This window comes from Mesoplodon bidens, assembly GCF_964165515.1.
Source record: "Mesoplodon bidens genome assembly, chromosome: 19".
In the NCBI taxonomy this organism is placed as follows: domain Eukaryota; kingdom Metazoa; phylum Chordata; class Mammalia; order Artiodactyla; family Ziphiidae; genus Mesoplodon; species Mesoplodon bidens.
In genome coordinates, this window is record NC_138179.1 from 33,723,956 (window position 1) to 33,737,896 (window position 13,941).

Below are 13,941 nucleotides of genomic sequence, written 5' to 3' on the forward strand. Positions count from 1 at the left end.
AACAAGATAAATGTTATTCTGTTCTGCAGCTTTTCCTCTGTATATGAATGGAAAAGTGTTACACCCTTCAAGGTCAGAGCCTTGAGAATGGGCTCTTCTGTATGTTTCAGGCTCTAGGCAACATTCTTAAATTGTAGCAAAAGTGGTAGAACAGGAAGGTTAAAGTGAAAGACACAGATCCAGTATGGAGTCAGGTTTGTTCTTCCCTCTTACATACTGGTCCTTACGGTTGTGAGTGTTGCACTTTTTCTGTCGCATTGTTTCTTTGAGTGAGAGCGTCGGGGTGGGGTTCCCCGTGGGTGTGCCAGGAATGCCCATGACTGGCCTGTCCGGCTGGGAACATGGGCTGGATTCCCACCGTGGGGAACAGGGCGAAGACCTCAGACCTGAGAGCCTGAGAGCCTGCCTCAGCTGGATCCCGAGTCTCCTGGAAATCTAGAAATTAGAGCAAATCACATGACTGCATGCCGAGCATCCCACTTCTCCTTTAATCTTGAGGGTGAAGCTAAAGGTAATTTTTTAACTTTGATGCCTAAATCCTTTCAGTTATTATTTATTGCAGTATGATTTAAAGCACATTTTAGAACCGAATCAACGGTTTCTCTTCCATGCACTCTCCTACTCGATTAAACCTCCCTGAGTCATTTAGAAAATGGTGGTTTGCGGTAAAAACTAACTGGAGGGCAGACACTTGGTCATTCTAATACTGCAGAGAGAACCCAGTGCAGCGTGGACTTTTATGGATTGTATTACGGGTTGTGTATCTTCCTGGAGTCACGTGCTTTTAACTCTTCTCCATTCCGTTCAGTTTTCTTTCCTTTTCCTACAGGGTAAGCGCAGTTTTAGTCCTGTAGGTCAGCGTTAGTTCCAAGCCTAAAAGAACTCAGATTTGGCTGTGTGTGTCAGTGGGGGTTACAGCTATTTGGTCAAGATAGAAGCCTGTTTGCACCGCCTTTGCACTGTGAGACCAGGAAAAAGGTCTATTGAAACAAATCATTCACTGTTGTCACAAGCTGGACGAGCAGAAGTTTTAGGTCATGGGCACTTATTCAGAAATCACTGAAGTGTGTATAACCAATTACTGCATTGCATTTACTTTTAGAACATTTCTTAGGGTTAAGTTAGATAATTTGTTTCCTGCAACTAAATTTATACACTGTAGGTAAATCTTTGTAGTTTTTAAGAATGATGTTCACTTAGTGACAAACAGAAACCTGTGCAGCTTTTGCTCTGCAAATGCTGAAGGAACAAGGTATTTGGGAGTAAAGAGAGCAGTTTTCCACGGGTGAACACCATTCTAGAAAACAGTGAAGCTGGAGCCTTCACGCTGGCGCCCAGGGACTCAGCAGTGTCTCTCGGGTCGAGAGAAGGGTTACGTTTTCAGTTCAGGCCGCAGAGACTAAAGCGGGAGGCCGAGCGCGGCCCCGGCCCCGCAGCAGAGATGCCCGCGCCACGAACGAGCGCGCTCCCATCCCGGTCCCCCGACCCCCCTCCTCCCCCTCTCCCTCCTCCTCCCTCTCCCCCGCAGGAAGCGCCCGGCAGCTTCCGCCCGGGGCTCCCCCGTCCGGACCGACCGGACCGCAGGGCGCAGCGGGCCTCCTTTCCCCGGGACCAGACGACCGAGCGCAGCGCAGCCACGTGGGCCGCAGGCGGGGCTGGAGGCCGGCCGGCGAGGGGCGCGGGCGCAGAGCCGTGAGTGCATCCGCGCGGACCCAGCGGTGCCGAGGCCTGTGGAGCCTTAACCTCATTCCTTGCTTCGGTTCCGATGAGTGATCAGAGCGGCTCCGGCCGGTGTAACACGAGCCGCTGTAGCAGGGCATGTTTCTAGGAGCCCCGTGAGCGCGTACAGAGAGAAGCAGGTGAAATTAATGTAATCGTGTAGTCTGCGTACTCCAGTACGTCCAGAATATTACCAGCGGGTGATGGGTATAAGACTTACACATCCTTGCGTGTGTGTGTGTGTGTGTGTGTGTGTGTGTGTCTGGGAATAACTAAGACCTAGTCTCCTGGCAGGTTTGATGTTTATAATATGGTATTGTTGTCTGTGTCATCCCTGTACTGTGCACTCAACTCCAGGATTTATTTATCTACTGGTTGAGAATTTGGATCCTTAAACCGCTTCGCTCCTGTTCGCCCTCCCCCAGCCCCTGATAACCACCATTCTCTTCCCTATTTGTGTCAGTTCTGCTCTTGTAAAGCCCACGTGTATGTGATGTCATACAGCGTTAGTCTTTCTCTGACTTATCTCACTTCACATTATTTTCACCTACTAAGTCTTAAAATTCCGCGTGTATTTTACTGGGGCAGCGCCTCTCAGTTCCCATTGGCCGCATTTCAAGTGGTCAGCAGGTCCCACGGGTCCTGGCTGCTGTATTGGACGGGGCGGAGCTCAGTTAGGACCGATTTCTAGTCCGCATGCAAAGAAGTCCCTGTGAAGCTGAAGTAACAAGGGAGTGAGGCTTTTGAAAGGAAAAGGTCACGGGGTCTTCGGACAGTGTGTACAGAGAGGGTTCACATTCAGGCTGAAAGGTGGGGAACACTGTAAGGGCCTCTGGATTCCCTGTAGATTTGCTTCGGGCTCTTGCGGTTATTCCCTGTGGCGGATGGTTTTTTACTCTCTCCTCCCATTGCCAAGGGCCTGGTGCGTCCTTTCCACTTTTGGAAAGCAGAGCTGGGAAGTGTTAATGTGCAAACAAGCCCGCGGTAGCGAAGTAAACTCTTGTGTAGTTAGTTACACCAATGGCAAAAATGGGACCAGATCGCCCCAATTTCAGGTTCTGCTTTGTTGTCACTGTGCTGTATGACCTCATAAGAAGTAAAATACCACAAGCCAGACACCTAACCAGTTTTTTTCCACATTGTTTATAGAAGAGCTTATAAGATTAAACTTTCTTTCAAACCTCTTTTCTATTCAAGTTGGGCCATCTGGGGTTGCTCAAAGTCAGAGAAATCACAGTGCTTTGCTTTAGCACCAAAAAGAAAAGACTCAATATATAGAAAAGCACTTGCTACCAGTTGAGCCACTGGGGAAAAAAAAAAGCATTGTGAGGGAATGGTGGTCCAGTGGTTAGGGCTCCGTGCTTTTGCCGCCAAGGGCCTGGGGTCAGGGAACTAAGATCCCACAAGCTGTGTGCGGTCCGTTGCGGGTGAGGGGGGAGGCATCATGAAAAAAAAAGCCTACTGGAAAATAGGTTAAGTTAAAACAAATTCTACACCAGCAGTACGTTCAAACTCACAGCATTCCGTTCGCATTCAGTCTCTCTGTATCTGCAGGAGAATTGGTTCCAGGACCTGCCCCTGCCCCCAATACCAAAATCTGTGGATACTCAAGTCCCTGATATAAAATGGTGTAGTATTTGTATGTTACCTATGCACATCCTCCAGTATACCTTAAATCATCCCTAGATCACTTATAATACCTGATACAATATAAAGAGTTGTAAATACAATGTAAATGCTATTTAAATAGTTGCCAGGCGTGTGGGAAATTCAAGTTTTGCTTTTTGGAATTTTCTGAAAGCTTTTTCCCCCAAATGTTTTCAATCCTCAGTTGGGTGGCTCCTCAGATGTGGAACCAGCAGATACGGAAGACTGACGTACCTACCCTAGTGGTGATTTCTTCCCACTGTTTGTTTAGTCTCCGATGGATTTATGTTTTCTTCCTCAGAGCTGACCTACCCATATAGGACCTTACTGCCCTTTGAGACCCATCTCAGATGTTGGACCAGCAGGGTTTTTTTTAACAGATTTATTTATTTAGTTTAATTTATTTTTGGCTGCGTTGGGTCTTCATTGCTGTGCAGGGCTTTCTCCACTTGTGGTGAGAGGGGGCTACTCTTTGTTGTGGTGCGCCGGCTTCTCACTGTGGTGGCTTCTCTTGTTATGGAGCACAGGCTCTAGGTGCGCGGGCTTCAGTAGCTGTGGCATGTGGGCTTAGTAGTTGTGGCTTACAGGCTCTAGAGTGCAGGTTCAGTAGTTGTGGTGCATGGGCTTAGTTGCTCTGCGGCATGTGGGATCTTCCCGGACCAGGGCTCGAACCCGTGTCCCCTGCATTGGCAGGTGGATCCTTAACCACTGCGCCACCAGGGAAGTCCCTGGACCAGCAGGGCTTTTTTTTTTTTTTTTTTAACATTTTTATTGGAGTATAATTGCTTTACAATGGTATGTTAGTGTCTGCTATATAACAAAATGAATCAGCTATACATATACATATATCCCCGTATCTCCTCCCTCTTGTGTCTCCCTCCCACCTTCCCTATCCCACCCCTCTACGTGGTCACAAAACACTGAGTTGATCTCCCTGTGCTATGCAGCTGCTTCCCACTAGCTATCTATTGTACATTTGGTAGTGTATATATGTCCGTGCCACTCTCTCACTTCGTCCCAGCTTACCCTTCCCCCTCCCCGTGTCCTCAAGTCCATTCTCTACATCTGCGTCATTATTCCTGTCCTGCCCCTAGGTTCTTCATAACCTTTTTCTTTTTTTTTAGATTCCATATATATGTGTTAGCATATGGTATTGTTTTTCTCTTTCTGACTTACTTCACTCTGTATGACAGACTCTAGGTCCATCCACCTCACTACAAATAACTCAATTTCGTTTCTTTTTATGGCTGAGTAATATTCCATTGCCACATCTTCTTTATCCATTCATCTGTCGGTGGACATTTAGGTTGCTTCCATGACCTGACTATTGTAAATAGTGCTGCAGTGAACATTAGGGTGCATGTGTCTTTTTGAATTATGGTTTTCTCAGGGTATACGCCCAGTAGTGGGATTGCTGGGTCCTATGGTAGTTCTATTTTTAGTTTTATGGCTGTTCTCCATAGTGGCTGTATCAATTTACATTCCCAGCAACAGTGCAAGAGGGTTCCCTTTTCTCCACACCCTCTCCAGCATTTGTTGTTTGTAGATTTTCTGATGATGCCCATTCTAACTGGTGTGAGGTGATACCTCATTGTAGTTTTGATTTGCATTTCTCTAATACTTAGTGATGTTGAGCAGCTCTTCATGTGTTTGTTGGCAATCTGTATGTCTTCTTTGGAGAAATGTCTATTTAGGTCTCCTGCCCATTTTTGCATTGGGTTGTTTGTTTTTTTAATATTGAGCTGCATGAGCTGTTTATATATTTTAGAGATTAATCCTTTGTCTGATGATTCATTGGCAAATATTTTCTCCCATTCTGAGGGTTGTCTTTTCTTCTTGTTTATGATTTCCTTTGATGTGCAAAAGCTTTTAAGTTTCATTAGGTCCCATTTGTTTATTTTTGTTTTTATTTCCATTACTCTAGGAGGTGGATCAAAAAAGATGTTGCTGTGGTTTATGTCAAAGAGTGTTCTTCCTATGTTTTCCTCTAAGAGTTTTATAGTGTCCAGTCTTACATTTAGGTCTCGAATCCATTTTGAGTTTATTTTTGTGTATAGTGTTAGGGAGTGTTCTAATTTCATTCTTTTACATGTAGCTGTCCAGTTTTCCCATCATCACTTATTGAAGAGACTGTCTTTTCTCCATTGTATATCCTTGCCTCCTTTGTCATAGATTAGTTGAGCATAGGTGTGTGGGTTTATCTATGGGTTTTCTATCCTGTTCCATTGATCTATATTTCTGTTTTTGTGCCAGTACCATATTGTCTTGATCACTGTAGCTTTGCAGTATAGTCTAAAGTCAGGGAGTCTGATTCCTCTAGCTCCGTCTTTTTCCCTCAAGACTGCTTTGGCTATTCGGGGTCTTTTGTGTCTCCATACAAATTTTAAGATATTTTGTTCTAGTTCTGTAAAAAATGCCATTGGTAACTTGGTAGGGATTGCATTGAATCTGTAGATTGCTTTGGGTAGTATAGTCATTTTCACAGTATTGATTCTTCCAATCCAAGAACACGGTATATCTCTCCATCTGTTTGTATCATCTTTCATTTCTTTCATCAGTGTCTTATAGTTTTCTGCATACAGGTGTTTTGTCTCCCTAGGTAGGTTTATTCCTAGGTATTTTATTCTTTTTGTTGCAATGGTAAATGGAAGCGTTTCCTTAATTTTTCTTTCAGATTTTTCATCATTAGTGTATAGGAGTGCAAGAGATTTCTGTGCATTAATTTTGTATCCGGCAACTTTACCATATTCATTGATTAACTCTAGTAGTTTTCTGGTGGCATCTTTAGGATTCTCTATGTATAGTATCATGTCATCTGCAAACAGTGACAGTTTTACTTCTTCTTTTCCAATTTGGATTCCTTTTATTTCTTTTTCTTCTCTGATTGCCGTGGCTAGGACTTCCAAAACTATGTTGAATAATAGTAGTGAGAGTGGACATCCTTGTCTTGTTTCTGATCTTAGAGGAAATGCTTTCAGTTTTTCACCATTGAGAATGATGTTTGCTCTGGGTTTGTCGTATATGGCCTTTATTATGTTGAAGTAGGTTCCCTCTATGCCCACCTTCTGGAGAGTTTTTATCATAACGTGGTGTTGAATTTTGTCAGAAGCTTTTTCTGCATCTCTTGACATGATCATATGATTTTTATTCTTTAATTTGTTAATATGATGTATTACATTGATTGATTTGCATATGTTGAAGAATCCTTGCATCCCTGGGATAAATCCCACTTGATCCTGGTGTATGATCCTTTTAATGTGTTGTTGGATTCTGTTTGCTAGTGTTTTGTTGAGGATTTTTGCATCTATGTTCACCAGTGATATTGGTCTGTAATTTTCTTTTTTTGTAGTATCTTTGTCTGGTTTTGCTATCAGGGTGATGGTGGCCTCATAGAATGAGTTTGGGAGTTTTCCTCCCTCTGCAATTTTTTGGAAGAGTTTGAGAAGGATGGCTGTTAGCTCTTCTCTAAATGTTTGATAGAATTCACCTGTGAAGCCATCTGGTCCTGGACTTTTGTTTGTTGGAAGATTTTTAATCACAGTTTCAATTTCATTACTTGTGCTTGGTCTGTTCATATTTTCTGTTTCTTCCTGGTTCAGTCTTGGAAGGTTATACCTTTCTAAGAACTTGTCTGTTTCTTCCAGGTTGTCCATTTTATAGGCATAGAGTTGCTTGTAGTATTCTCTTAGGATGCTTTGTATTTCTGCGGTGTCTGTTGTAACTTCTCCTTTTTCATTTCTAATTTTATTGATTTGAGTCCTCTCCTTTTTCTTTTCTTTTTTTTTTTTTATTGCGGTACATGGGCCTCTCACTGTTGTGTCCTCTCCCATTGTGGAGCACAGGCTCCGGACGCGCAGGCTCAGCAGCCATGGCTCACAGGCCTAGCCGCCCCGCGGCATGTGGGATCTTCCCGGACCGGAGCACAAACCCGTGTCCCCTGCATCGGCAGGTGGACTCTCAACCACTGCGCCACCAGGGAGGCCCTCTCCTTCTTTTTCTTAATGAATCTAGCTAATGGTTTATCCATTTTGTTTATCTTCTCAAAGAACCAACTTTTAGTTTTATTGATCTTTGCTATCGTTTCCTTCATTTCTTTTTCATTTCTGATCTGATCTTTATGATGTCTTTCCTTCTGCTAACTTTGGGGTTTTTTTGTTCTTCTTTCTCTACTTGCTTTAGGTGTAAGGTTAGGTTGTTTATTTGAGAGTTTTCTTGTTTCTTGAGGTAGGCTTGTATAGCTATAAACTTCCCTCTTAGAACTGCTTTTGCTGCATCCCATAGGTTTTGGATTGTCGTGTTTTCATTGTCATTTGTCTGTAGGTATTGTTTGATTTCCTCTTTGATTTCTTTAGTGATCGCTTAGTTATTTAGTAACGTATTGTTTAGCCTCCATGTGTTTGTGTTTTTTTTTTATGCTTTTTCCCCTGTAATTCATTTCTAATCTCATAGCGTTGTGGTCAGAAAAGATGCTTGATATGATTTCAATTTTCTTAAATTTACTGAGGCTTGATTTGTGACCCAAGATGTGATCTATCCTGGAGAATGTTCTGTGCACACTTGAGAAGAAAGTGTAATCTGCTGTTTTTGGATGGAATGTCCTATAAATATCAATTAAATCTATCTAGTCTATTGTACCATTTAAAGCTTATGTTTCCTTATTAATTTTCTGTTTGGATTATCTGTCCATTGGTGTAACTGAGGTGTTAAAGCCCCCCACTATTATTGTGTTACAGTTGATTTCCTCTTTTAGAGCTGTTAGCAGTTGCCTTATGTATTGAGGTGCTCCTATGTTGGGTGCATATATATTTATAATTCTTATATCTTTTTCTTGGATTGATCCCTTGATCATTATGTAGTGTCCTTCCTTGTCTCTTGTAACATTCTTTATTTTAAAATCTATTTTATCTGATATGAGTATTGCTACTCCAACTTTCTTTTGATTTCCATTTGCACGGAATATCTGTTTCCATCCCCTCACTTTCAGTCTGTATGTGTCCCTAGGTCTGAAGTGGGTCTTGTGTAGACAGCATATGTATGTGTCTTGTTTTTGTATCCATTCAGTAAGCCTGTGTCTTTTGGTTGGAGCATTTAATCCATTCACGTTTAAGGTAATTATTGATATGTATGTTCCTATTACCATTTTCTTAATTATTTTGGGTTTGTTTTTGTAGGTCCTTTTCTTCTCTTGTGTTTCGCACTTAAAGAAGTTCCTTTAGCATTTGTTGTAGAGCTGGTTTGGTGGTGCTGAATTCTCTTAGCTTTTGCTTGTCTGTAAAGCTTTTGATTTCTCCATCGAATCTGAATGAGATCCTTGCCGGGTAGAATAATCTTGGTTGTAGTTTCTTCCCTTTCATCACTTTAAGTATATCATGCCACTCCCTTCCGGCTTGTAGAGTTTCTGCTGAGAAATCAGCTGTTAACCTTATGGGAGTTCCCTTTTATGTTATTTGTTGTTTTTCCCTTGCTGCTTTCAATAATTTTTCTTTGTCTTTAATTTTTGCCAGTTTGTGTCTTGGCATGTTTCTCCTTGGGTTTATCCTGTATGGGACTCCCTGCACTTCCTGGACTTGGGTGGCTATTTCCTTTCCCATGTTAGGGAAGTTTTCAACTATAATCTCTTCACATATTTTCTTGGGTCCTTTCTCTCTCTCTCTTCTCCTTCTGGGACCCCTATAATGCGAATGTTGTTGTGTTTAATGTTGTCCCAGAGGTCTCTTAGGCTGTCTTCATTTCTTTTCTTTTTTTTTTCTTTATTCTGTTCCGCAGCAGTGAATTCCACCATTCTGTCTTCCAGGTCACTTATCTGTTCTTCTGCCTCAGTTATTCTGCTATTGATTCCTTCTAGTGTATTTTTCATTTCAGTTATTGTATTGTTCATCTCTGTTTGTTTGTTCTGTAATTCTTCTAGATCTTTGTTAAACATTTCTTGCATCTTCTCGATCTTTGCCTCCATCCTTTTTCCGAGGTCCTGGATCATCTTCGCTATTATTATTCTGAATTCTTTTTCTGGAAGATTGCCTATCTCCATTTCATTTAGTTGTTTTTCTGGGGTTTTATCTTGTTCCTTTATCTGGTACATAACCCTTTGCCTTTTCATCTTGTGTATCTTTCTGTGAATGTGTTTTTTGTTCCACAGGCTGCAAGATTGTAGTTCTTCTTGCTTCTGCTGTCTGTGCTCTGGTGGCTGAGACTATCTAAGAGGCTTGTGGAAGTTTCCTGATGGGAGGGACTGGTGGTGGGTAGAGCTGGCTGTTGCTCTGGTGGGCAGAGCTAAGTAAAACTTTAATCCACTTATCTACTGATGGGTGAGGCTGGGTTCCCTACCTGTTGGTTGTTTGGCCTGAGGTGACCCAACATTGGAGCCTACCCAGGCTCTTTGGTGGGGCTAATGGCAGGTTCTGGGAGGGCTCATGGCAAGGAGTACTTCCCAGAACTTATGCTGCCAGTATCCTTGTCCCTTGGTGAGCCACAGCTGCCCCCCGCGTCTGCAGGAGACCCTCCAACACCAGCAGGTAGGTCTGGTTTAGTCTCCTATGGGGTCACTGTTCCTTCCCCTGGGTCCCGATGCCCACACTACTTTGTGTGTGCCTTCCAAGAGTGGAGTCTCTGTTTCCCCCATGTCCTGCCAAAGTCTTGCAATCAAGTCCCACCAGCCTTTAAAGTCTGATTCTCTAGGAATTCCTCCTCCCATTGCCAGACCCCCAGGTTGGGAAGCCTGACTGTGTGGCTCAGAACCTTCACTCCAGTGGGTGGACTTCTGTGGTATAAGTGTTCTCCAGTTTGTGAGTCACCCACCCAGCAGTTATGGGATTTGGTTGTATTGTGATAGCGCCCCTCCTACCATCTCATTGTGGCTTCTCCTTTGTCTTTGCATGTGAGGTATCTTTTTTGGTGAGTTCCAGTGCCTTCTTGTCGATGATTGTTCAACAGTTAGTTGTGAGTCCGGTGTTCTTGAAAGAGGGAGTGAGAGCATGTCCTTCTACTCTGCCATCTTGAACCAATCTCCGGGTCTTGTTTTTGTATCCACTCAGCCAGTCTGTGTCTTTTGGCTGGAGCATTTAATCCATTTACATTTAAGGTAATTATCAATATGTATGTTCCTATTACCATTTTCTTAATTGTTTTGGGTTTGTTATTGTAGGTCTTTTCCTTCTCTTGTGTTTCCTGCCTAGAGAAGTTCCTTTAGCATTTGTTGTAAAGCTGGTTTGGTGGTGCTGAATTCTGTTAGCTTTTGCTTGTCAGTAAAGGTTTTAATTTCTCTGTGGAATCTGAAGGAGATCCTTGCTGGGTAGAGTAATCCTGGTTGTAGGTTTTTCCCTTTCATCACTTTAAATATGTCCTGCCAGTCCCTTCTGGCTTGCAGAGTTTCTGCTGAAAGATCAGCTGTTAACCTTATGGGGATTCCCTTGTATGTTATTTGTTGTTTTTCCCTTGATGCTTTTAATATTTTTTCTTTGTATTTAATTTTTGATTGTTTGATTAATATGTGTCTTGGCGTGTTTCTCCTTGGATTTATCCTGTATGGGATTCTCTGTGCTTCCTGGACTTGATTGACTATTTCCTTTCCCATATTAGGGAGGTTTTCAACTATAATATCTTCAAATATCTTCTCAGTCCCTTTCTTTTTCTCTTCTTCTTCTGGGACCCCTATAATTCGAATGTTGGTGCATTTAATGTTGTCCCAGCGGTCTCTGAGACTGTCCTCAATTCTTTCATTCTTTTTTCTTTATTCTGCTCTGTGGTAGCTATTTCCACTATTTTATCTTCCAAGTCACTTATCTGTTCTTCTGCCTCAGTTAGTCTGCTATTGATCCCATCTAGAGTATTTTTAATTTCAATTATTGTGTTGTTCATCATTGCTTGTTTCATCTTTAGTTCTTCTAGGTCCTTGTTAAATGTTTCTTGCATCCTCTCTATTCTATTTCCAAGATTTTGGATCATCTTTACTATCATTATTCTGAATTCTTTTTCAAGTAGACTGCCTATTTCCTCTTCATTTGTTAGGTCTGGTGGGTTTTTACCTTGCTCCTTCATCTGCTGTGTGTTTCTCTGTCTTCTCATTTTGCTTATCTTACTGTGTCTGGGGTCTCCTTTTTGCAGGCTGCAGGTTCGTAGTTCCCCTTGTTTTTGGTGTCTGCCCCCACTGGCTAAGGTTGGCTCAGTGGGTTGTGTAGGCTTCCTGGTGGAGGGGACTGGTGCCTGTGTTCTGGTGGATGAGGCTGGATCTTGTCTTTCTGGTGGGCCAGGACCACATCTGGTGGTGTGTTTTGGGGTGTCTGTGACCTTATTATGATTTTAGGCAGCCTCTCTGCTGATGGGTGGGGTTGTGTTTCTGTCTTGATAGTTGTTTGGTATAGGGTGTCCAGCCCTGTAGCTTGCTGGTCATTGAGTGGAGCTGGGTCTTAGCATTGAGATGGAGATCTTTGGGAGACCTTTCGCTGTTTGATATCACATGGTGCCAGGACGTCTCTTGTGGACCAATGTCCTCAGCTCTGCTCTCCTGCCTCAGAGGCTCAGGCCTGACACCGGGCTGGAGCACCAAGACCCTGTCAGCCACATGGCTCAGAAGAAAAGGGAGAAAGAAAGAAAGAAAAAAATTAATAAATAAAATAAAATAAAATAATTAAAATAAACAATAATAAAAATTATTAAAAATTAAAAAGTAAAAAGTAATGAAAGAAAGAAAGAAGGAAGAGAGCAACCAAACTGAAAAACAAATCCACCAATGATAACAAGCACTAAAAACTATACTAAAAAAAAAAAAAAAAAGGACAGACCGAACCCTAGGACAAATGGTAAAAGCAAAGCTATACAGTCAAAATCACACAAAGAAGCATACATATACACACTCACAAAAAGAGAAAAAGGAAAGAAATAAATAAATATAAAAATAAAGGAAGAACGCAACCAAATCAATAAATCTACCAATGATAATAAACTCTAAATACTAAACTAAGATAAACATAAAACCAGAAACAAATTAGATGCAGAAAGCAAACCCCAAGTCTACAGTTGCTCCCAAAGTCCACCACCTCAGTGTTGGGATGATTCGTTGTCTGTTCAGGTATTCCCCAGACGCACGGCACATCAAGTTGATTGTGGAGATTTAATCCACTGCTCCTGAGGCTGCTGGGAGAGATTCCCCTTTCTCTTCTTTGTTCGTACAGCTCCTAGGGTTCAGCTTTGGATTTGGCTTCTCCTGTGCGTGTAGGTCACCTGAGGGCATCTGTTCTTCGCTCAGACAGGATGGGGTTAAAGGAGCAGCTGATAAGGGGGCTCTGGCTCACTCAGGCAGGGGAGAGGGAGGGGTACGGAATGCGGGGCGAGTCTGGGACCAGCAGGTTTTGAGCACAGTGCTTTCAGGCCATCCAGCTGGTTCATAGAAGCACTAGACTCTTGAGTGTAATCGTAAATAGGTACCATTTTTTTTTTTTTTGCTCTTGAAAAAGTCAATGAAAAATGAGGCACTCATTAACTCATCCATTTAGCAATATTTTTGGAGCATCACCTACAATGTGCCAGGCCCTGCTCAAAGCTTTGGGGATATAGCGGTGAACAAAAAACTGCTATGCCTTAATGATAATAAGTGAGTAAACAATACTTTTATAACATCAGAGTAAAGGGGTAGAAACAAGTGCTGTTTTGGATAGGATATTCTCAGGCATGCCTCCTCAGGGGGGTGACTTTCGCGGGGGGGACCAAATTGAAGGCTCATGTCATGTGCACATCTCAGGGAAGCGGGACCAGGCAAAGGGAACCACAGATGCCAAGGCCTGAGGCGTGTGATTTCAAGGAACAATAATAAAGCCGGTGCAGTAAGAGCCGGGCAGAAAGTACTAGGCTTGGGCATGCGGTCGTGTACGACTCATCCTTTAAAAGGATTGTTGCAAGGCTTCTGTCTGGAAAACGAAGGCTAGGGTGGGCTGGGATACATGTGTGGCGAGAGCGGAAGTGGGCAAACCTGCTGGAAGACAATTGCAGTGATCGAGCGAAGATGACATTGACTCGCATCAGGGCTGCTGGCGGAGTTGGCAAAGGCAGTCAGGTTCTGGATATATTTAGAAAGCAGAGCCAGTAGGATGTGGGGAGGAGGATCAAGGCTTCTGCTGAGGACAGGTTAAGGTGGCACTGCTGCTCTCACACAGTCGGGAGATCCGCAGTGAAGTCGGGACTTAGCAAGAGAGTCCCCAGTGTAGAGAAGATAGAGTTTGGGTCGAATTCTAGGGGAGTAAGTTGCTAGGACGGTTAGCATGCTTGTTCTCTTCCTGAGTTGCCGGAAAGGTAGATAAATAATATAAATTCATGGCCACAATTTGTATTTTTTTCCCATAACCTTGGGTGAGCTATATTTTAAAAGCCTTTATAGATAGTGTTCTGGGGTATCAGTTTTGCTGTCCCATTTCCCCTCTAGGAGATCCATAGTCACTGTGGTCATTGTGATTTGGCCGTGAGAGTTTTTCGTACGTGAAAAACGAAATTTTGCAAGTTCCTGCCTGACCTCGGCACTTTTCTTGTTCAGCACCCTCAGGAGGTCATGACAGACACTGAACACCAGGGGGAGCTAGTTTCCTTACT

At 43.0% G+C, this 13,941-nt stretch overlaps 1 protein-coding gene across 7 annotated transcripts in view; it reads left to right on the plus strand.

Annotated features, from left to right (window-relative positions):
* Window positions 1–1,547: 1,547 nt before the first annotated feature.
* Window positions 1,548–13,941, plus strand: part of ARSG (arylsulfatase G) — a 120,584-nt gene continuing 108,190 nt past the window's right edge. For 6 of the 7 annotated variants that reach the window (XM_081218791.1, XM_081218794.1, XM_081218785.1 and 3 more), the window contains exon 1: window positions 1,548–1,859. The gene's annotated coding sequence lies outside the window, so the exon portion shown is untranslated. The remainder of the gene's footprint in view (window positions 1,860–13,941) is intronic. The other variant, XM_081218788.1, reaches the window with a different exon arrangement.